Source organism: Phyllobates terribilis, unplaced genomic scaffold (assembly GCF_046119375.1).
Source record: "Phyllobates terribilis strain yellow unplaced genomic scaffold, ASM4611937v1 Scaffold_5__5_contigs__length_657084704, whole genome shotgun sequence".
Classification (NCBI taxonomy): domain Eukaryota; kingdom Metazoa; phylum Chordata; class Amphibia; order Anura; family Dendrobatidae; genus Phyllobates; species Phyllobates terribilis.
This window is the reverse complement of record NW_027362765.1, coordinates 180,138,943-180,162,187: the sequence shown is the minus strand read 5'-3', so window position 1 is coordinate 180,162,187 and position 23,245 is coordinate 180,138,943. Positions and strand designations below refer to the sequence as shown.

At 45.0% G+C, this 23,245-nt stretch overlaps 1 protein-coding gene across 2 annotated transcripts in view; it reads left to right on the top strand.

The window, feature by feature from the left end:
- ZNF385C (zinc finger protein 385C) overlaps positions 1–23,245 on the top strand; it is a 446,028-nt gene that overhangs the window by 214,334 nt on the left and 208,449 nt on the right. The window contains exon 1 of one of the 2 annotated variants that reach the window (XM_073683552.1): positions 13,008–13,254. The exons of the other annotated variant lie outside the window; for it this stretch is intronic. The gene's annotated coding sequence lies outside the window, so the exon portion shown is untranslated. Of the gene's footprint in view, positions 1–13,007; positions 13,255–23,245 lie in introns of those variants that run through there. 2 annotated transcript variants of the gene reach the window in all.

Here is a 23,245-nt window from a genome sequence, read left to right as displayed (position 1 = left end):
CGCCTTGCTCTCTTCCGGATGAAGGGCCTGAACCGGGTTCAGTGGTCGCATGGTCTTGCTCCCCAGAGACATCCATGTCTGCCTCCGTAGACTGCCAAGCTCCGACTGACATGGCCGCACCTCGTTGCTTTGCTTCTTCTTCCTCCTCTTTCGGGGCGGTTCCTGGGCGAGATGCTGACAGGCCCACCTTCGTTCAGCCCATCCAGTTTGACGGGCATTACCCCGCGTACAGTCTCCGATGGAATGGGCAGTCCACATTTTTGGCGCCAAGCGGGAGCCCAGCCCACGATGGGAGGCGTACAAAGACAGTCTTTTCACAGCATCATGGCGCCTGTTCTTCTTGGGCGGGCGCCATTTTAAGTGTAAAACAACAGTCCAAGGTGTAAGGCACACAGTACCCGATAGCAATGGGCACTTTTCTTCGTTGCTGCGGGCACGCAATCCTGCCGACTACGCCAGTGATGTGACGCTCGCAAGCCCTGCCCTGGGAAAAGATGGGGGGATACTCTGAGCCGGGTCAGATGTTGAGGGGGAAGGCAGCCGTGGCCTGGACCCGTTCCGTGCCCAGGGCCGTCACATTAAAAAATGATGTTAGGGCTTTCCGGGTTGAGTGGTAATTTGTCGACTACGCCACCTGTGGTGTCTGGTGATGAGCCACCAGCGCCGCTACAGTCCACTGAGGCCCGGTGTCATGGCGGCTAAAGTTCTCGCTGCTCCCCACAGGCGGAGCGCGGCCTCAGGGCAGGCAAGGCAGGATGGGGGGGGGGGTAGTAGTGTGGGAGTACGGGTACCGTGTCGCGTGGTATGGCGCGTAATGAACAGTCCGGAGGCCATAGGGATGAAGTTCCAAGGCTTTACTCACAGTTCTCTCAAGCAGCGCAAGGCTTCTCCCTGCTCCTCGCGGAGTCCTGCGGCCACCAGGGACGGGGGTCCAACTACCTCCGAGGAAGTCCAGTGTGAGGTAGCATCCCTACACCAGAGTGTTCCTACACTACAGACTTTAGCCTTTCCCGTCTGTGCATGTGTAGTAGATAGGCCAGGTCTCCCTCTGAGCTCCTCTCAGGTGTAGGGCTCGGGTGGCAATTCCTCTCCATCCGAAGCCCGGCGGGATCCTCGGGGCCTAACTGGGCTTTCCCGTCCTGGACATAGAGTACGAGGTCGGGTGTCGGGGGCCAGTACCCCTCTTGCAGCCGGAATCCCTCTGAATAGATCAGGTAGGCGAGGACAGGTGGCGTACTCTGCTCCATCTGCATCCTCCCCGGGACCCATTTGCTAGGGAGCCCCACTCTAAAGCTCCCGGGCCTTCTTGATCCTGGTCCTTGGCCGGGTTGAGACATTCCTTGTCTGCAACCTTCCTCTCGTCCCATAGATCGGGGTACGAGGGCTGTGTCCCATTCCGGTGCAGGCCCACGCAGGATCTGCGCTCCCAGAGGGCAGTCACTTTACACACAGTATTTTGACAGCACAGTACGACCACCTGACAGAAAGACTGCCAGAGACCAACCGAAGAACTGAAGACCAAGATCAAAGATGGCATACTATTAAATATGAAATTAGAAGTGTAACTAACTAACTGTTCCTCCACCCACACCCACTAACTGGTTCCTACCACTTTGTGTTCCCCAGTCTCCCTGTAACCAGGGGAGCAGCACCTAGTGCATACTAGCTCCCTCTGGTGGAAATGTGGTGTTGGATGCAAAAGGCTAGGTCACTACCATCACACCGGCCTTACCTCAGAAGAGGAACACCACACTCCATTAAAGAAGTGCAGCATTCCTGTGGCGGTCGAACACTCTGGGGCGCCACAAGGTCACTATGGACTAAGGCCACAGATGGACTTAGTCTTCCATCAACCTTAAAAAAACTATGTTACTAAAATGCACTGAACTAAACTGTCCTATATGTCTTGCATTTGATAAAGAATGGCAGCTCATTGGTTTTGTGTAGATTGCCGGTGTAATTTTATATATTTTTGGAGTTTTATATTAATTGTATAGGACATTCCTCTACACTATTATTATGGTCTGTAAAGTCAATGTTGACTCCTAATACCCATAAAAATTATTTGCAATCCCAACCTTTGTACCTCGACCACATTCAACTTTGATCACTTTGTCAGTAGCCATTATCGACTCAAATTAAGTTTTTAAAATGTGGAAAAAATATTAAACTGCAAACATTTGCAGATACATATTTCAGGGTGACATAATTGGCACTTTCAATAAATCAAGGTAATACCTTACTTTGGAAGTTCTCATAATCTTCATATTGTCCCAAATCGGATACACGTTAGGTGCCTGTACACATGAGATTGCAGGTACTCGGCCGACAACTGTCTCTCCCCACTCCCCCATACACATGAACTCTTCACCAAGCATTTTGTAAGTTTTCAAAGAAAAGAGTGAAGAAGGTGATGAAAGAGTCTGGTGGCAAACATACACATCAGACTGTGGGAGCTTCCAAGTAAAAAATGGGGGTTCATCTGACTTTAATAATGTGTGCAGGGTCTTTAAGTCCAATCATTGGAACTTAAAGGGGTTGTTCACTACTTTATACTATCCCCCCCAATCTATTCCCCCGGGGCCCATAACACTTTTTGCAAATACCTTGTGACGCAGTTACTGCCTGTGAGCGGCGCTATCACTGGCCGCTCACAGGCATCACGTGACCCCCGGCTGCAGCCGGCTCTGACACTCTGACATCCGCTGATGTCACTGACGCGCCCCCTGGGCCGTGTGCAAGGGATACCCGGAGCCGGATCTCGATGGGGGTAGTAGTCCTAGTGGCGGTGACCCGGTCCGTGCCCAGGGTGTCAAACTAAGTGGCAGTCTATGGCAGTAGATGTTAACTTGGATGTCGACTACGCCACCCGTTGAGTGCGGCTTTGCAGCCGCCGCTGCAGAACAGTCCACTGAGGCCAGGTGTATAAGGATGTGCAGCGTGGTGGTATAACCCCCAACGGGAGCGGTATGGCCTCAGGGCAGCAGGTGAAGATGAGGGGGGTTGTGATGTTGTAGAAAGGAGAGGCAGAGTCAGGAGATGCAGTTTCAGGGGTTTTACTCACAAGTGTTCTCTCAGTCACTCTGGCCTTGAGTGACCACCCGAGCCGTGCTGCGTCCACCAGGTCCTGGACTCGGCTAACCCCCAGGCAGTTCTGAAGCGTGGTCCTGAGCTCCCTTCTCTCTCTCTCTGTCTCTGGCCGTTCCCACCAGGGATCCACCTTTGGCCGGCTCCCTCGGGTCTCTTAGTGGTCAAACCTCCTCTGGGTTCCCTGACCCTATGCTTGGTGTGCCTTTCTGGTGGATTTGGTGAGGATCGTGGCAAATCTTGACCACGACCTCCGGTTCCTGGCTGAGGATAAGTGGCCTCCACCAGTTCGGGTTCCGGTACCCGTGTCCGCCAACCCTTCACCCTTTCTGGTCTGTTTCTGGGTTCTTGGGGTTCCCTCTGTCTTTCTCTCTGGGTCCTTCTTTCTCCTCTCTCCTCTGCAGGCTTGGCTCTGGAGCTGGGCCCAGCCGGAGCCACAGCTCCCTGTCAGCCCTCCTGGCTGAACTCCTCTGCTCTGCTCCTCAGGCTAAAAAGACCCTGTCCTAAGATGGTGCCCACCATATATACTCCCTCTATGTGTGAGCCCAGGTGACTAGCACCCAATGAGCTCCTAGCTTTACCCAGACTACTCCCCCTATCTGCCCCTACACTACTGGGATGTTCCACCCCCCCTCCCACTCCAGCCAGGGACAGACGCTGTCGTACCTGCACATATACTGGTGGGAGTACCGTAGTTCTGTCCCCCGGAAATGGGATGTATGTAGTGCATGCAGCCTACTGAGCTCAGTCCCACACTCCATCCTTACCCGGGAGTGGAATACCACACCTCTGGGTCGAGGTGCAATACCCCTGTAGCAGCCGAATCCTCAGGGTGCTACATTCCCCCCTGGTAAATCACAGCACGTCCTCGGGCTGTAAAAGAGCAAAAACATAAAACATACAAGCTTTTTAAAGTGCACTACATATAAAATATATAAACAGTAACCTTCAATCATCCCTTTATGGGAGGTACTTCTCTTTTAAAATGTTACGGACACATCATAAAATAATATTAACTCTTTCATCATAATAAAACTTTTCATATAAAACATTTTTGACCTCTGGCCACTTGTGCAAATTGTGACCAGGTAAGTGCCACAGTCTCTGGTAGAAAAAACAGTTTCCTATAAAACCGGTAGGGGGCACTTTAGGAAGCGCAACTATATACAAGGGATAGGGCCGCTCTCAGTCCTCGGCCAGTGGGAAAAGGGGATGGCTGCTCACAGTCCTCAGCCTGTGGGGAGATGGGACACACTGGAACAGTTCACTGGTCCCAACGGGGACTATAATGGTAACAGTTATTGTACCTTCACGGGTAACTATTTACAGTGCTCCTACTGTACATCCGTGGCGACGTCCTCCAGCTCCTTCCTCCGTGTACCCTTCAGACCCGTCCGGGTCCTCTTGCTCCTCCTGACACCTCAGCTCTTTCTCTGTCAGTCGGTGTACATGAAGGGCATAGGGTCCTTTGGCACATTGGTGCCGGGTGAAGGTGACCTCATCACCCAGGTAAAGGTCACGACCTCTGTGTCCCTCCGGTAGGTGGGACTCGACATCTCTTCTGGTCACGAAGACGTCGCCGGGGGTGTGATGATCTCTGATGAAGCCCCAACCGTGCTGCAGTTGGAATTTGATTACAGTCCCGGTGGCACGGGGACCGTGGGCTGCACGGGGGTTCCTTCGGGTCCGGCTCTTTTGTTCTGCACTCTTTACTTGCAGCCGCTCCTCGCGGACCCGTCTCTCTCTCTGTTCTCGCTCAAAGACTTCCAACTGCTGGCGGCAGCACTCCGCACGCTCAGTTGCAGCCGCCCGGATCTCTTGAGTGAACCCGATGAGGTCTCCTCCTGCGGGGTCCCACTCAAACTGCGCCTCCTCTAACGAGAGCGGGGTCATCTTGACGGGCGCCGGAACCGGGATTAGGGGCTCATCCAGGGGTCTTTCTTTCCGGAGTCGGGGATGGTGGTACTCCGGTGGCCACGCAAAGGGCTGCCCATCCGGGCAAGTGTGCTGGGCAAACAAGTCTTCACCCAGGTGCGGCACAGTGGAAGTTGAGGGCGCGGTGGTGGCAGCGGCGCCCGGGATCACTAGGCCTTGCGACCAGGCTTGGGGTACCCTGAAGGTAAAGGGCACCGTGAAGACGGCGGCGCCCGGGGGCACTCGGCCTTGCGACCAGGCCGGTGGCGTCTCCTGCTTGGCCGCTCTCAGGGCTGAGGCGCGTAACGTCACAGGGGGCGTGGTCGCGGCTCCTGCTTGGGGCCTAGTCTGGAGCGGTAGCGGTGCGGCAACGGGCACGATCAGTGGGACTTCGGGCTCTGCGACGGGGAGCGGGGTTAGGCTTACGGTGGCTGGGCTCGGGGTAGTAACGTCCCCTTTACTTGCCTCCGTCTCTTCAGCTCCCTCTGCGGCGTCGTCTCCGGCCTCCGTCCCTTCTGCATCCTCTTCAGGGGCAGGCGTGCTCCTCGTTGCGGGTGGTGTGCTCCGCTGGCGGGTTCCAGCCTGCTGGGCCATCTCCCTGCTCCACTCCATCAGCGTTTCTCGCTGCACCTGGGCCATCCTCCGTGCGAGGCCCTCCAGCGCGGTCTGTGCACGCTCCCGGTCTCGGGGAAGCTGTGCCAGGATCTCCACCAGGTCTTGTGGGGTGGTTGCTTGCATCAGGCTCCTGACCACAGGGTCGGTGCTGCCTGCCTCTCCCTCCATCTCCGGGTACGGCTCCTCCAGACTTCTCCAAGCTGCTCCCATCTTCTCTCTTTTGTTCTGTCTCCGCCCCCATTGAGGGCGGTCCTCGGGCAACTTGGTGATTGTCAGTTCCAGGGGCAGACCCCCCACGCTGATGGACATCTCAATCATTGCAGTCTCTGCTGGTGGGGGCGGTCTTCGTTTTTGGCGCCATTCTTGGTCCTGGCCCACGATGGGAGGTGGCCTCTTGCCACCCTCTGGCACACCCATAATGGCGTCCGCTCTGCCAGGGCGGGAACCGCTTCCCAATGGCGGGAAACTCTGTGGATGGCGGGAAAAGACTGCAGATGGCGGGCAAACGGCGGGAAACGATCCGAGATGGCGTCCGATGGCGGGGACCCTCCGGAATTGGCGGGAGACTTCTTTTTACGGTAAATATGAACTTTTCTTCAGGCACGCAGTACCCGGTGGTTGCGGGCACGTGATCCTGCCGACTACGCCAAAGTTGACGCGCCCCCTGGGCCGTGTGCAAGGGATACCCGGAGCCGGATCTCGATGGGGGTAGTAGTCCTAGTGGCGGTGACCCGGTCCGTGCCCAGGGTGTCAAACTAAGTGGCAGTCTATGGCAGTAGATGTTAACTTGGATGTCGACTACGCCACCCGTTGAGTGCGGCTTTGCAGCCGCCGCTGCAGAACAGTCCACTGAGGCCAGGTGTATAAGGATGTGCAGCGTGGTGGTATAACCCCCAACGGGAGGGGTATGGCCTCAGGGCAGCAGGTGAAGATGAGGGGGGTTGTGATGTTGTAGAAAGGAGAGGCAGAGTCAGGAGATGCAGTTTCAGGGGTTTTACTCACAAGTGTTCTCTCAGTCACTCTGGCCTTGAGTGACCACCCGAGCCGTGCTGCGTCCACCAGGTCCTGGACTCGGCTAACCCCCAGGCAGTTCTGAAGCGTGGTCCTGAGCTCCCTTCTCTCTCTCTCTGTCTCTGGCCGTTCCCACCAGGGATCCACCTTTGGCCGGCTCCCTCGGGTCTCTTAGTGGTCAAACCTCCTCTGGGTTCCCTGACCCTGTGCTTGGTGTGCCTTTCTGGTGGATTTGGTGAGGGTCGTGGCAAATCTTGACCACGACCTCCGGTTCCTGGCTGAGGATAAGTGGCCTCCACCAGTTCGGGTTCCGGTACCCGTGTCCGCCAACCCTTCACCCTTTCTGGTCTGTTTCTGGGTTCTTGGGGTTCCCTCTGTCTTTCTCTCTGGGTCCTTCTTTCTCCTCTCTCCTCTGCAGGCTTGGCTCTGGAGCTGGGCCCAGCCGGAGCCACAGCTCCCTGTCAGCCCTCCTGGCTGAACTCCTCTGCTCTGCTCCTCAGGCTAAAAAGACCCTGTCCTAAGATGGTGCCCACCATATATACTCCCTCTATGTGTGAGCCCAGGTGACTAGCACCCAATGAGCTCCTAGCTTTACCCTGTCTACTCCCCCTATCTGCCCCTACACTACTGGGATGTTCCACCCCCCCTCCCACTCCAGCCAGGGACAGACGCTGTCGTACCTGCACATATACTGGTGGGAGTACCGTAGTTCTGTCCCCCGGAAATGGGATGTATGTAGTGCATGCAGCCTACTGAGCTCAGTCCCACACTCCATCCTTACCCGGGAGTGGAATACCACACCTCTGGGTCGAGGTGCAATACCCCTGTAGCAGCCGAATCCTCAGGGTGCTACATCACGTCATGATTCTGGATGCAGCCGGGGGTCCCTCTTCTGCGTTCCACGGTGAGTTAAGGGTTTCCTCGCGCGTCACAACCAGCATCCACCGCGCACTTTCCCTCTCCTCATTCATTGGGAAAGCGTGTCATTCATGTCACGCCTCACTTGACATCACATCAGTGACGGGTCACGTGATGCCTGTGAGCGGCCCACGATAGCGCCGCGCACAGGCAGAAACTGCATCACAAGGTATTTGCAAAAAGACTTATGGGCCCAGGGGGAATACATTGGGGGGATAATATAAAGTAGTGGACAACTTATTTAAAATGAAAGGTAAATGGTGTTTTCATTATTAGCATTCAATGTCAATTATTAGTTCAGACTCACTGAATCTTTGAAGCAGTTTCTTTATTTTTTTTATTATTCAAATTTTATAACAATAATATAAATTGAATCATGAAATGAACAAAAATGTTTAAAGGAAATCTATCAGTAGGTTTTTGCTAAGCAATGTGTCACTTACTGGGTTGTTTGATATCATTTTGATGCAATCCCTGTTTTACATGCTGCAGATCTACCAGTTCTGTGAATGCTGAGCTCTGTATAACTCCGCCCACAACACTGATTGACAACATTCTGTGTGCACTGTGCATAGGCAGAAAAAGCTGCCAATCAGTGGTGAGTTTATACAGAGGTCACGAATACGCTTGACTACTGTAGGTTTGCTAGTCCTCTAGTGATAATCTCCTGCTGATAAAACAGTGATTTTATCAAAACCACAGCAAGCAGCTGAGTAAGTGAAACATCACTGGAATCTCTATCTCTGCATTATGCTGCTGTCAGATTAGATGTCAAAAACCTGGTGACAGATTCTCCTTATCAGATTAAGGGTTGTTCCCATTATAGATCTTCAGGAGCGCACTGCTCCTCTGCCTCCTGCCTTCATGCTTACCTGGGACAGTGCAATCCTATTGATTGACAGTTCTGATCAACTGCATGGTTTACCCACAGGTCCAAACTGGGCACTCGCTGATGCTGCAAGCAAGGAGCTCAGGCTTACTGAACCTAGCCTGGTCAAGATATCTGGCCAGATTCAGAGCAACGCTTGCATGCTCTATGAGCTTGTAAGTGCTGGGCTCATTTTCTAGGAGACTGGCCATTGTTGATAGGCTGCAAAGCTAGCAGATAACCTAGGCAATGAAAAGTACACAGTAAAATTAATAGTCCCTCTGAAGAGGAGTGAATGTTTAATAACAAGTGAATTGTAAATTTGCTTATTTTTAAAAGCACTGAAAATTCAATTTATAATGTTAGGAATAACCCTTTAAAAATTATTTAATATTATATAATACAATTTGTATTCATCGACATAGACACACATTGACTTGATAACAGCTGCACATATAACTGGTATTATTTCACCCAATTGAAAGTGAATCTGTCACCAGATTTCACGGTACAAACTACATACATTATTAAATAGATCTGTTAGACCTGATGACACTGGTATACTTTCTCTGGAAATCTATATAATAATCTCTGTAAAGTTCTCAAATTAGAATTCTCAAATTAAAATGAGTGCTTTATTAGCCTCAATAACAATCAGCTCAATTTGAAGCTCACTCTCTCCTTTCACAGAGACCGCATTCCATTTTTGGATATTATGATATATAGAGATGCGGAGAATGGGATTCAAACAGATTTATATAGAAAGGAGACAGCCACAAACAGCATTTTGGATGCTAGAAGTGCACATGCACCAGCAACTATCAGAGCTATACCCAAGGGGGAATTCTTGCGGCTAGGCCGCAATTGTTCCACCTTTGAAGGATTTAAATCAAGAGCAGTAGAATTGAGGGAGAGACTTCTTGAAAGAAATTATTCAAAACAAACAATTAAAAAGGCATATAAGATTGCCCTAAGGACGGAGAGGAAGGAACTTTTGATCCCTAAGAATCGAGATCTACATCAGGATAATAAATTGAGATTTATAACTGAATACCATCATGACTGGCAGACAATGACCAACATCTTTAATAAACATTGGGGGATTCTGATCTCAACCGACACCTCACACCGAGGGCCTATATAGGATATCGTAAAACTACTTCTATCTCTAACGTTTTAGTCTCGAGCCATTTCAAACGCAATAATAAAGTTATGAATGTAAGGGACCCAGGCTTCTTCCCCTGTAAGATGTGTAAGGCCTGTCAAGTTCTGATTCCTATTAAATCTTTTAGGGATGCTTTTGGAAAAAACTTTGCTATACATCAACATCTGAATAGCACATCTATTAGAGTAATATACTGTTTGGAATGTACATGCGGACATGTGGGAAAGACAACTAGAGATTTAAGAACACGCATTAGGGAACACATTAGAAGTATTATCAATTTTGACAAGGATGAACAAATAAGTAAAGAAAAACAAAAAACTTTTGCTCCCACTCCCATCGCTAAGCATTTCAAATATGAACATGATTTACGATGGAAAGATCTTAAAGGGTGGGCTATTTTTCAGCAGAAATTGGACATCAGAGGTGGAGATCTGGACCAGATTCTATTGAAGACGGAAAGCCAATGGATATTCCGTCTAAATACGGTCAATCCGCATGGATTGAATGAAAACTTCAATTTTGGTTGTTTCTTATGAAACCTCTCTGTATTTCAGGATACTGTTTCTTCTCTTGATTTTCTTTGTATTAAAACTTTTTGGTTTAAAATGCTGGAGAAGAAAATCTCTTGAAGATTTTATTCTATCTTACAGTAAATTGATATGCGGCCATTTATTTTTCATGGCGGCACCACTGGGTGTCTATTAGTCCCAGATGTGTCGCCATGAGAAATACTAACTCTTAATACATGGGAAATATACTTTTATATATCCCTAATCATGTAGGATATATTTTTTTCCTATTAACATATTAGTGATGGAGAATCAATGAACGAGATTCAAGAAGTATCGATTGATTAACATACATCAGCCATAATAAATTTGAGTAAATATGGGGTCTGGACAATTTTGTGTAGATGTGGTCGATTGATACTGAATATACTATCTCTTGATTTTGATAGGTCTATATACATCAGAAGATTGTTTTTAATTTAAAATTTAATATACATGCCCTCTCAGGTACATTATCAGCCAAACATTTGGAGGAGATGAGATTTGGGACCCATCCACTATTACTTTGATTTCTGCCACTCTTTACAATTATTTGGTACTACTTTATTATAGTATCCTGTGAATATAGGCACACCGATATTCTGATTGGCTGTTATACCTGTCAATCTTGACAGGATGTATAAGAATCCGGAGGAGGCGGCCGATCCCGCCCTTAGAAAAAGCCGGTAACCCCGGCGAAACGCGCGTCAGGGAAGTCTATCCTGATTAGATCAATATGTCAGCACACTAAAATCTCCTATACTATTCTTTGGCCCTGCCATGTGCCGCTGTTACCTCAATACAAATCCAATCTTGCCGGCTAAAATTATCAAGCGGCACTGACCGCGTGTGTACCACCTGCACACGATCAGAGTGAGAACGCTGTGGGAGAGACAGGGTGATACATGCACGATACTCACGAGACTGTCTCTGTCGGTCAAACCAGCGGCACTGACCGCGTGCACACTATCTGCACTCGGCCAGCGTGTGAGTCCTGTGGAGAGACAGGGAGATACACCGTTGCATGTGCCAGTGTAGTTTTGATATGCATGTAGCAATCTATTCAATGTGGGACATTAGCAGCTCAAGCAGATACAATTGTGGCCTATGTTACAACTCCCTGTTATAGGATCGCACCACTACATTAACAGATGTCTCTCCATGCAACATTGTTACTGACCTACTAGCCATACAGGCACACTTGAGAGGCTAATAGAAAGCTGATCAATGGTGATCATAATGGTCATTTCTTACATTTAGATTGCATCTAAATATATGGCACATATATTACAAAAATAATCTGACAGGCCAAGAAAAGATAGTTGGGACAATTAATTTACAATACCCAACCATTTAATTGTAGGGACATTGGTTGTGGAAAATCCATACTGGTGCTGCCATATTGAAGTCAGGATTTTGTGGGTCAATAACTGCTTAGAATTCACCACAGCAGTGGCCCAATATACACCCTTTGGATGTATGATAATTGAATCAACAAGTTTTTAATATTTTAACCTTATTAATAAAAGTTAAATTTTATTCACACACCTTTTCTCCTAATACCCCTCCTGGTTTCTAACATTTTCTCTCCATCCAAGGTGCATTTTCTATAGCTGATAGTTGGGAAACGAGTGTTCTTGATTATTGGACAGTGTCAAAAGGCCACCAATCACCTGATGAATGAGGAAAACACGCACCATACTCGACAGCACATCCTCCAGTGTAAACAGGACATGTGCTTCCGAGAACAATGATTGTATTTACTATTTAAACTGACTATTGAACAGTTGCTGATTGACTTACATACAGCCACTCAATGGTGGTTTAATAGCTGTGATCAACCAGTAGAAATACAACATTGCACACTTAGATATTTTCTAGCTTTCTCTGCATTCTGCAATGATACAACATTGTTACCAAAAATCTAATATTTGTACTCATTGGATTAATATCCAATGTCCACTGCCTTTTTCCCTTGGCCCAAGATCTCTCCTCTTTTAGGACTCATTCAATCGAGGGTGTGCTCAATAAATGTACTATCCCTGTGCGCTACCAAGCGCACATGGACCAAGTGTAGCCGGTGTGCTTGTGCACAAGGGTGTTTTATTCACACAAACCAGTGTACCGCATGGGAATAATTGCTGCATGGACTATTCGATTTAGTGTATGTGATAGATGGCAGCTCTTGCACAAGTGGTGAATCAACCCACTGGGCTGCACATGGAGCCAGTTGCGTGCACAATTTGCAGATATGTTTGGCCTGATTTTTCATACAGCCATCTGAACCCGGTCTTAGTAGTGGTATCATGTAGTCTGCTCTGACCTGACAAAAACGCTTCTACCTTGTCACAATACAATTGATTAGTCTTGGCCATTGATGGGCAATTCCACTAATATTCATAGCCATATACCTGATATACTAGGTGTTTTTAAAAGTCTGGAAACACCCATTTTCAGTACAGTGCTGCAGAGTATGTTGGTGCTATAGAAGAAAGAGGTAATTACTAAATACATCTGTTATCATTCGCTTTGAATAATCACTCCTCGTCACAATATAATGAAGTCAATTGCCTTCATTTCCTGCTGCCAGCACTCCGAGCAGGGAAATTACAGAGCGAGCAGCTGAATTTTGTCTCCCCTCAGTGGGGATAGAAGGAAATAGATTAAGCTTCAGATCAGTTTAGGATCAGGTGTATCAAAGGAAAAAAATGTGCTCTCCCTACAGCCTAGAAGGGGTTAAGAGCGATATCTGTGCTGAAGTACTTTAGAAACCTTAAACCCCTTTGCTGCCTGATGTCCCTTACTCGGTGGCATGACTTGGCAGGCACGTACACTATAAACAGTGCCAATTGGCACTTGTCACCCTTCTGCTATAGCAGTCGCACCTACAGCCGTCCTCGCACACAGTGCCGTGACGGCAGAGAAAAAAAGCAGATGAAAATGCTAATGAAATATTGGTCCAGCATCAGGACAACCAATTTAATTCCTCCTGATAACAGAACTTGTGCTGCATAGCTCACACTTCAATCATCACTCTTATCTGTCTCCGGAGAGGAGCCAAGAACCAAGCCAAGGGGGATCAGGAGCAAGAAACGGATGGGACCAGACCTTCTGGAGTCCCAGAGGTAGGAGCCATCATCTCAGGATCCTTCTAGAATAGATGACGTCATCTTCTCATAGGTACCTGTATTGTGAATAGCAAATCAATTGTTTAAAAAATGTTTTCATTACTATTTATTTAGTAAATGATTTTGATCATTTTTTTTAAACTTATATCTTTAGATATTGTATATTAAATGCAGCCTATCAGTATATTCTGTATAATTGTAAAATAAGACCTGGGCTAGACAATCATGTTTGGTCTTCACTGTGGTGCTACTTTGAACTGCACCCAAGTTTCATAATTTTGGTGACTTGTAACTGAACGAGGCTAAAGTTGCATTTGACACATTGAGATGAGAAGATGATTCTCCAGAAACAAATAAAGAACAAAGTAGTCACTACACTGTTGTGTTACTTTTTGATTTACGTCTTTTAAAGATTGACTTTCGTTGGGAAACATCATGTGGCTCAAATTGAAAGTCAGTTTTCAAGGTCTCACAGTCTAAGAGCCCATTCACACGTCACAGATAGCACTCTTACCTATGACAGTCTATGGGGCTGTTTACGTGTCTGTGATTTTTTGCGGACCAAGGGGTCTGTGCAAAATCGTTTGTCTGATATTGATCAGAATGATGGATCATACTCGGCAATGAAAGAATATGGGTCCGTGAAAAAAAATTGGACAGGATTCGGATGTCATCCATGTGCTGTCCATTTTTCACTGACTGATAGGAGAAGGGAGAAACTTTTTTTTCTTATCAGTGAAAAAAGCTGATGAATATTCTCTGTCCAAACTCCGATAAAACTCTGATGAAACTCTTATTAAAATCACTGATGAAACTTTCACGTACGTAAAAAAAAACCTGACGTCTGAATGAAGCTTAAAGGGTATTCCCATCTCCAAATTCCTATCTTAATGTAGTATGTGTCATAATAATAATATTAGCCAATACCTATATTTAGAATGTAGTATAGTTCTTCTGCCCCTTACCCCATGTGCAGGGCATTACAGTAGCTCAGATATCCATGGTTCCAACCACTAACAAGTAGCTAACTGTCAATATATGAGTGTTCGTAACCATGGATACCTAAGCTTCTGCAATGCCCTGCATATGTGGTAAGCAACATAGCGAATCAGAACTATGCTCCATTTCTAACTGGAGGTATTTGCTAATATTATTATTATTACACCTACTACATATTGTGATAGGATCTTGGAGATGGAAATTATCGTTTAAGTATCACAGTTGTGTGATTACTGCCTGGATTTGCTGCTACAATTATAACTAACATGGAGAAAAAGGCTATGTTCACACGCAGCATCTTTGTAGCATATTTTTTTCTCTGCTGCATTTTTTTCTGCAGAAAAGGATCTGCATTTTACATTACAAGAAAAAGCTACATAAACTATGAGATCTCAAAAATCTCAAGCAAGCGCCTGTTTTTCTTTTCCTGACTAAGGGTATGTGCCCACGATGCGTTTTTCAAGCGGTTTTGATGCGTAATTTCCGCAGCAGAAACGCTTTAAAAATGCTTGGTAATCCGTGCCCCATGATCACCAATGAAAATCTGCATGTTCTGTGCCCATGTCCATTATTTGTGCGTTTCTGAATGCGGATTTGAGGTCCCAATGGACTTGAAAAACGCAAGTCAAATCCGCATGTAAAAACGCTGCAAAAATGTGTCAAAAACGCATGTAAAATCTGCAAGCGTTTTTGACTGCCAAGACCATACAGAAACGCTGCAGAAATTTTCTGCTTCATTTCTGCATCGTGGGCATATACCCTAAATTTCAGCACTACAGTGTTTTTGAAATCTGCAGCATGTCAATTTTTTCATTGTTTTTGCAGCGTTTTCTCACCCATAGAACGCAATGAGAGTGCGAAAAATTCAGCAAACTGGTTGCAGCTTGTAAATCACACCAAAAAAAAATCTACCAAAGACGCAGCTAAAAAAACAGCAAAAATACAGCAAAGTCTGATGTTTGATCGCAGCATTTTTACTTCCAAGAGAGCAGGTTTTGACTGGAAAAAAAAAAAAAAACGCTGCAAAAACATTGTGTATGAACATAGCCTAACAGTATCTCAACCTTCTGTTACAAATTACATTAATATTGGCATTATCCTATTGTTTCCTTGTGGGATACAGTAGCAATGATGCCTGTGGCTGACTGTGGTTAGAAGTAATGATGGGGCACGTTGGATTTCTGCTTGGCCATAAGAGTGGCACTCAACATGCCCACTTGATTAATCCGAGACAGAGAAGAGAACTGTTGACTGATCAACAGATATATTATTGGTATGTCCAACAGTGCAGTAAATAGATAGACAGGCATATAAATGAAGTGGACATAAGAGACAAAATATACAAAAAGTAAAGAGATTTTCCCACCCTTCTGTGTAGACATCAGAAAACCACTTACTTATTCAGTGCAAAGGAATCTACTGGCCAACAGGACTGCAAAGACAGAGAAGTGTACTCACCTTCGGGATGTCACCATACCCCGACGCTCGTTTTGGCACAGCTTTCATCAGCGGGTCAATTCAGTAAATGTACTTTGTACTAATTATTTTGTCTCTACATTTGAAATTTAATCCAAAATGCCATACATCACCTCTGTTATAAATCCGAGACTTCTTCAATAAACGGAATTCTTAACAGGCAGATTTTTAAGCATTCTGGTGACGTAACCTACGCATTTCAAACCTTAGGTTTTCAGTCATGTTACTCATTGCCAAGACAAGGAAACCATTGGTTTGAAACCCATAGTTTACGTCATCCTAGCACTGAAATATCTCCCTCTATATATGCTTATGTTTTGTATGGATTTACAAGAAAGAAGTTTCATATTTTAAACAAAGGTGCTGAATCGAGAATTGGATTATATTAGAAGTCTAGAGGCAAAATAAATAGTATATTTACTGAATTGACTCCCTGATGAAGGCTGTGCCGAAACGCTTGTCGGGTATGGCGGCAGTACACTTCTCTTTATTTTGTCAAAAACAATATTTATCTTATTGACTTTTAAATTATATCTGGATAGTATCTTATCTATTATACACCTTCTGGATGTGACCATTATAGTGTGCTCAGTTGTACCAACGTATACTCACCTTATATATTATACAGTCATGGCCAAAAGTATTGAGAATGAGACAAATAGTAATATTTCCAAAGTTTACTGCTTCATTTTTTGTAATGGCAATTTGCATATACTCCTGAATGTCAAAGAGTGATCAGCTTAACAGCAATTACTGTACTTGCAAAGTCAATATTTGCCCAGAAAATGAACTTTAACCCCCAAAACACATTTCAACATCATTGCAGTCCTGCCTTAAAAGGAGCAGCTAACATCGTTTTAGTGATTGATCCATTAACACAGGTGTGGATGTTGATGAGGACAGGGCTGGCGATCAATCAGTCATGATTAAGTAAGAATGACATCACTGGACACTTTAAAAGGAGGCTGGTTCTTGGTATCATTGTTTCTCTTCAGTTAACCATGGTTATCTCTAAATAAACACGTGCAGCCATCATTGCACTGCACAAAAATGGCCTAACAGGGAAGAGTATCGCAGCTACAAAGATTGCACCTCAGTCAACAATCTATCGCATCATCAAGAACTTCAAGGAGAGAGCTTCCATTGTTGTCAAAAAGGCTCCAGGGTGCCCAAGAAAGACCAGCAAGCGCCAGGACCGTATCTTAAAACTGTTTCAGCTGCGGGATCGGACTACCAGCAGTGCCGAGCTTGCTCAGGAATGGCAACAGGCTGGTGTGAGTGCTTCTGCACGCACTGTGAGGCGGAGACTCTTTGAGCAAGGGCTGGTTTCAAGGAGGGCAGCAAAGAAGCCACTTCTCTCCAGAAAAAACATCAGGGACCGACTGATATTCTGCAAAAGGTACAGGGAGTGGACTGCTGAGGACTGGGGCAAAGTCATTTTCTCTGATGAATCCCCTTTTCGATTGTTTGGGACATCTGGAAAACAGCTTATTCGGAGAAGAAGAGGTGAGCGCTACCACTAGTCTTGTCTCATGCCAACTGTAAAGCATCCTGAAACCATTCAAGTGTGGGGTTGCTTCTCAGCCAAGGGAATCGGCTCACTCACAGTCTTGCCTAAAAACACAGCCATGAATAAAGAATGGTACCAGAATGTCCTCCAAGAGCAACTTCTCCCAACCGTCCAAGAGCAGTTTGGCGCCCAACAATGCCTTTTCCAGCGTGATGGCGCACCTTGCCATAAAGCAAAGGTGATAACTAAATGGCTCATGGAACAAAACATAGAGATTTTGGGACCATGGCCTGGAAACTCCCCAGATCTTAATCCCATTGAGAACTTGTGGTCAATCATCAAGAGACGGGTGGACAAACAAAAACCAACAAATTCTGGCAAAATGCAAGCATTGATTATGCAAGAATGGACTGCTATCAGTCAGGATTTGGTCCAAAAGTTGATTGAGAGCATGCCAGGGAGAATTACAGAGGTCTTGAAGAAGAAGGGGCAACACAGCAAATATTGACTTGCTGCATTAACTCATTCTAACTGTCAATATATCCTATTGGTACTCATAATTTGATTGCAATTATATTTCTGTATGTGATATAAACATCAGACAAACACTAATAAAAACCAGAGGCCAGCAGATCATGTGAAAATATAATTTTAGTGTCATTCTCAAAACTTTTGGCCATGACTGTATATATTACCTTATTGTGTGTTCCATTTTGCTAGTATACACTACGTGTCCTCTCTAACCTGTGATGTCACCCTGAGTCTGTGTGACTATATTTTATCCTTTTTAATTATATATTAGAATTAAGATTTTTTTTATGAATTATTCATGGGAATTTTGGGGTCTTTCTTTTTGTAGGATTATTAGATTGACTGACTTGTGTAGGAGATGCTTAGAATAGCTCTATTAGAATAATGCCATAGTTGACTAATATTTTCATTTTATGGATGGCCATGGGGAGGAACGTATCTTTCCAAATGAGTTGGCAGAAGTTAACGACATTGGCAGTGATGAACGTAACCTTGTGACAGTAGATTAGAGCTCTACATAACCATGATAGCTGGTGGTGATCTGAGTGCTCATCCGGTAACCTGTGAGTATAATTTGGCTAATCTGAGGAGATGCAGTGAATGAACAGGCTATGTTCTATAGTTTCAAAGGAACAAGCTCAGTTATAACAGCACTTGGTGACGCTAAAGACTGGGTGACAGTATCTTTGTTTATTTGAATATTATTACCTAAAACCTTCCAAAATATTCCTTCTAGCCATTCTTTTATTACATGGTATCTGTTTTGTTGAATACTGGGTGACAGGAAGCTCGGTCTCCATTCAACTGTCATTTGCGGTATCTGATACCTAAGTTTCAAATCTGGCTAGTCATTATTATTTCATGGCTTTCGGGTTCGATCTCGAGCCATGGCGACTTGATGGAAGAAAGATCTGTAGGAAAATCGATCTTATGCAAGCCTAGATAGATCCACCAGGGTCTTCTCTGCCATTATTTTAATTGTATCAAACCATCGGGTTGTTGGTCTTCCTCTTCACCTTGTTCCTTCTGTTCTCCTGACCATAATGTCCTTCTCCAGTGATTGCTCTCTTCATATGATGTGTCCAAAGTAGACAAGTCGTAGCTTGGTGATCCTTGCTTTGAGTGACATGTCTGGCTTGATTTGCTCTAAGATAGATTTGTTTGTCCTTCTTGTCATCCATGGTTTGGTATTACCTTTAAGGTATTGTCCATGATCAGGAATTATGGGCTATTGGTGGTACTCGGGAGTGCAATAAAGTTTACACAAAGTGACCATCGGCATTAAACCACTGCAAACTGGTAAATATATCCAGATCGGATGTCGTTCAATAACTGGTTTGCACAGGCAGACCGCACTTAACCATGTGTACTGAATAAATCAGTCAGTGCACATAGGCCGCCAATTTTCTCGGTAGACCAGGTCTTGTTTACACAGGATGATGTGCTGCAAAGAAATACTATTTTGTGCAACACAAAACATCATTTCACCCAATGAACAGGCATTTTGCTCATTCATCAGATGATCAGCACGCTATTCAGACTGCAAGATTAACGTGAAGCAGACGTTTCTAGGATCGCTCATTCACAATAATCTTGTAGTGTAAATGGAACAGATGTAGTATTTGCCTATTTAAACCCCTGCCAATCCAGCATCACTTCAGAGCTCGCAGTCAGTCTTTGTTTATTGGGCTGCAGCGATAACAACCCATGGACAGACATGACCTCTGCACCTTATTCCGGACCTTTTACCTTTTAAACAGGTAAGTAATGCTTTTGTTTTATAACATCCCTCCTACTAGCGCATTTATTCTTAATCATGGACAACTCATTTAACCTCTCATACATAGCTACTTAGATTATTAGGTTACTATTGGCCACATCCTTAATTTGGATAGAGCGCTTTATTTTATTTTTGGGCAGTATGAAGTTTCTGCTGTGCTACTAATGGATGGAAAATCTCAGTTGATTAGTGAATGGAATGTCAGTGTTATAGTTATCTATGGACTTAAGGCCCATTTACCGAGTACATAATAGGCAAACATGCCACCATTCAAAGAAAAAAACACTTGTTCATTGGTTGACTGGGTAATTTATGTATGCCATTCATTTATCGTTGTCAGCAGTACATCACCCTATGCAACAAGGGAAAGTGCTGCCGACAATATGCACACTGTATGGAGACAGAACGATCATATTAATTATAGTTCTGTACACATACAATTTTGCTGGTCCATGTAAACGAGCTCTGATCAACTTTGGGCAAAAATCTGCCCATCTATATAGACCTTAAAAGGGTTTTCTCATCCATACTTCCTGCTTGACAGGGGCAGTGCACTCCTACTTGATTGATAGTGGCGACCAGAGATGTGATGATCACGCTGTTGACCTTAACTATGCGCTCTCCCATGCTGTAAGTAAAAGCATTTTTGACATTGCAACATGGGAGTAGCATAGTGGCACTGAAGCTGGCTGCGTCCTGCCGAGCTTCATTGCAGTGATTGCAAGCTCTACTGGAAAGAACTTGTAAGCGCTGCGCTCCTTGCCTAGGAGACCAGCCGGTAACCTTAGCAGCAAGCTTAAACAATAAAATTAAAAATCCCTCCGGTACTGAGACTAAAGAGCATATTTAATAACAAATAAAATGCAAAGTTGCTGGTTTTTACAAGTTATGATGATTCGAAAACTGTTTTAAGCTAGTAGCTGTGTACAAGAACAAATGAGGCAGACACTAAGCAAATCCTGCTTATCGGCACTGCCAGTGTTGAAGCAATCTTACAATGTCTTCTCAACACCTTTGCCATGATGCTGCTCTTTACTATTTCCCATAATAAAATGGTACCAAGTCTCTTCTGCGCTTTGTGTGATTCTTACCATCTGGTGGGAAACAAAATCTGTAAAAATCTGACTATCATGGAGTTGTCCGCTTTGGAACATGAAAGGTCTTTTCATTACTTATCATGGTTTGGCTGTGATTCAGGATCTAACTAGCATTTACAAAACTACTTTGTGTCCAGCGCATCTTGTTGAAGGATGAAGCTGTCACCAACTATGCAATATAGTGCGGTCTGCTCTCCGTGATCCATTTGTCTGGCTGTAGTTCAGTTAGAGAATGATTAACACCCCATAAAACAGTGAAACCCATGAATGACCCATTCCTCCTACCACATCGCCACATACCACTTATCTATGATGCATTCCCCATGATTCTGCATATAGTTTGTGTAATGTATTAGAATGGCTCGTAAAAGGAAATTCCACCCAAAGTACAGAACTTGTCTATTGCTTTGTTACTATATCCCTATGGATTAGGGTAGGCATAGAAGGAAAGCGGTCAAGCAGATGCTTGTTCAGTATTGAGATATGTCGTTGCACCATACACTTGGGTGGGATTTGCTGTAATTGGAAACATTTTACCTATCAAAATCATTCTACTCAAAATAAGTTCCTAACAAAATACATAAATATATACAGTGCTGGCCAAAAGTATTGGCACCCCTGCAATTCTGTCAGATAATACTCAGTTTCTTCCTGAAAATGATTGCAATCGCAAATTCTTTGGTATTATTCTCTTCATTTAATTTGTCTTCAATGAAAAAAAACAAAACGAATTGTCCTAAAGCCAAATTGGATATAATTCCACACCAAACCTAAAAAAAGGGGGTGGACAAAAGTATTGGCACCCTTTGAAAAATCATGTGATGCTTCTCTAATTCGTGTAATTAACAGCACCTGTAACTTATCTGTGGCACCTAACAGGTGTTGGCAATAACTAAATCACACTTGCAGCCAGTTAACATGGATTAAAGTTGACTCAACCTCTGTCCTGTGTCCTTGTGTATACCACATTGAGCATGGAGAAAAGAAAGAAGACCAAAGAACTGTCTGAGGACTTGAGAAACCAAATTGTGAGGAAGCATGAGCAATCTCAAGGCTACAAGTCCATCTCCAAAGACCTGAATGTTCCTGTGTCTTCGGTGCGCAGTGTCATCAAGAAGTTTAAAGCCCATGGCACTGTGGCTAACCTCCCTAGATGTGCACAGAAAAGAAAAATTGACGAGAGATTTCAACGCAAGATTGTGCGGATGGTGGATAAAGAACCTCGACTAACATCCAAACAAGTTCAAGCTGCCCTGCAGTCCGAGGGTACAACAATCTCAACCCCTACTATCCGTCGGCGTCTGAATGAAAAGTGACTGTATGGTAGGATACCCAGGAAGACCCCACTTCTTACCCCGAGACATAAAAAAGCCAGGCTGGAGTTTGCCAAAACTTACCTGAGAAAGCCTAAAACATTTTGGAAGAATGTTCTCTGGTCAGATGAGACAAAAGTAGAGCTTTTTGGGAAAAAGCATCAACATAGAGTGTACAGGAAAAAAAAGAGGCATTCAAAGAAAAGAACATGGTCCCTACAGTCAAACAAGGCGGAGGTTCACTGATGTTTTGGGGTTGCTTTGCTGCCTCTGGCACTGGACTGCTTGACCGTGTGCATGACATTATGAAGTCTGAAGACTACCAACAACTTTTGCAGCATAATGTAGGGCCCAGTGTGAGAAAGCTGGGTCTCCCTCAGAGGTCATGGGTCTTCCAGCAGGACAATGACCCAAAACACACTTCCAAAAGCACTATAAAATGGTTTGAGAGAAAGCACTGGAGACTTCTAAGGTGGCCAGCAATGAGTCCAGACCTAAATCCCATAGAACACCTGTGGAGAGATCTCAAAATGGCAGTTTGGAGAAGGCACCCTTCAAATAGGACCTGGAGCCAAAGAAGAATGGTCTACAATTCCAGCAGAGCATTGTAAGAAACTCATTGATGGTTACCGGAAGCGGTTGTTTACAGTTATTTTGGCTAAAGGTTGTGCAACCAAGTATTAGGCTCAGGGTGCGAATACTTTTGTCTGGCCCTTTTTTGGAGTTTTGTGTGAAATGATCAATGATTTGATTTTTGCTTCATTCTCTTTTGTGTTTTTTCCTTGCAAGCAAATTAAATGAAGAGAATAATACCAAAGAATTTGTGATTGCAATCATTTTCAGGAAGAAACTGAGTATTATCGGACAGAATTGCAGGGGTGCCAATACTTTTGGCCAGCACTGTATGGCATTCAGCCTATATCGCCCAGACAATTTGGACATGGGCACACATTTTCAGGATTTGCAGAAATGCTGTTTGGAAAATGTTGTATTATAAGGCACTTATTCACAAGTACAAATGGATGTACTGCGCTTTGCTCCTTCCGTCGGGTGTTCTGTCTGAATCCCGAAAAAACAGGATTCAGCCAGTTCTCCCACCCAGTTATGCCATAGATAACAATGAGACACATGGAATTCAGATTTCATTTGCACTTTTTTTCAGCTGCGTCCGTGTTTTCAGATAAGCACAAGAACATAGTCTACTACATTCTTGTACCTGTCTAAAAAATATAGATACCGCCTAAAAAAAATGCAAGCAGAATTCATTTGAACTGTTTGCCTC